This window comes from Trachymyrmex cornetzi, unplaced genomic scaffold, assembly GCF_001594075.2.
Source record: "Trachymyrmex cornetzi isolate Tcor2-1 unplaced genomic scaffold, Tcor1.1 scaffold88, whole genome shotgun sequence".
Lineage (NCBI taxonomy): Eukaryota > Metazoa > Arthropoda > Insecta > Hymenoptera > Formicidae > Trachymyrmex > Trachymyrmex cornetzi.
Genome location: NW_017300223.1, coordinates 48,440 through 49,541, shown reverse-complemented (window position 1 = coordinate 49,541; position 1,102 = coordinate 48,440). Strand labels below are relative to the sequence as shown.

At 27.1% G+C, this 1,102-nt stretch overlaps 1 protein-coding gene across 2 annotated transcripts in view; it reads right to left on the bottom strand.

The window, feature by feature from the left end:
* Window positions 1-1,102, bottom strand: part of LOC108769286 (putative phosphatidate phosphatase) — an 88,041-nt gene that overhangs the window by 71,006 nt on the left and 15,933 nt on the right. The gene's annotated exons all lie outside the window — the stretch shown is intronic.

Genomic DNA, 1,102 nt, shown 5'->3' with positions numbered 1-1,102 from the left:
GAGTCTCCTATAAGAGAAAGAGAGATAGTCTATTATAAAATCCAGAATTTTGTTATTAATTTACAGAAAAATGCGCTGGTCAAAAAATCTGAAAAAATTTACATAAAAGCATGCTTTGTAGATAAAGCTATGTTCCAAATTTCAAGCAATTCTTAACATATTGCATTCTCCTTACAACCTCCTTAATCGGGATTGAACGTCGTCTCGTGAACTCCAAATTAACATGCAATTTATTGTACTTGCTGTACAACTGCTGCTGCTACTGACGTATAACAAATATAACGTGATTACCAATCAAGATGGCATGCATTCAATGCATTCGTCCAACTTTCAATGATGCTCTTCAATCTTTGGCCGAATAATTGAAACCTTTTTGATTAGAGAATGTTTTTATATACATATATAGTGAATCATAGATCTGTTGTATTTTCAGTTTTATAGATACATTTTTCATAAATCATAAATATTTTATATAGGTACATACATACGCATGCACGCACACCTATCATTGCTTTGATGAACAATTTTAGAAAAAATAAATAATTTTATTTAAGTAATTATTATTTACGACTTATTAATTTACAACATTACATATATTGTATATTTTGATGATTTAATCATTAAAATATAATATTTCTGATAAAGTAGAAATATGATATTTCTATAATCAAAATTTTCTAAAAAATAATTGTTTCTTTTATATTGATGATTCCACAATTTATATCTTATGTCATATTTATATGTCTTTAATGTTAAATAATATGTATGTTTAGATGCGCTTTAATGTAAAATATTTTTGTAATAACTTTACAAACTACAAAATGATAATTATCTAAAAATTTATAAGATTTAAAATATTATTCGATTTAATTTAAAGGTGCCTCCAGATGATATAGCCAACATTAACAAATATCATATGCATACATGATATACATAATTATTCATATTGAATGTAGTCAATATTTAACGAATGTGTGCAAAGTTGGCCTCTACTAAGGCTGTCCAATTTGAGCTCCGGAACCAAAACGCAAAGCCATCGACGTACAAAAATTCAATGTGAGCAAGATTTTAGCAGGGAATGGAAGTAACTCGTTACTTGTTA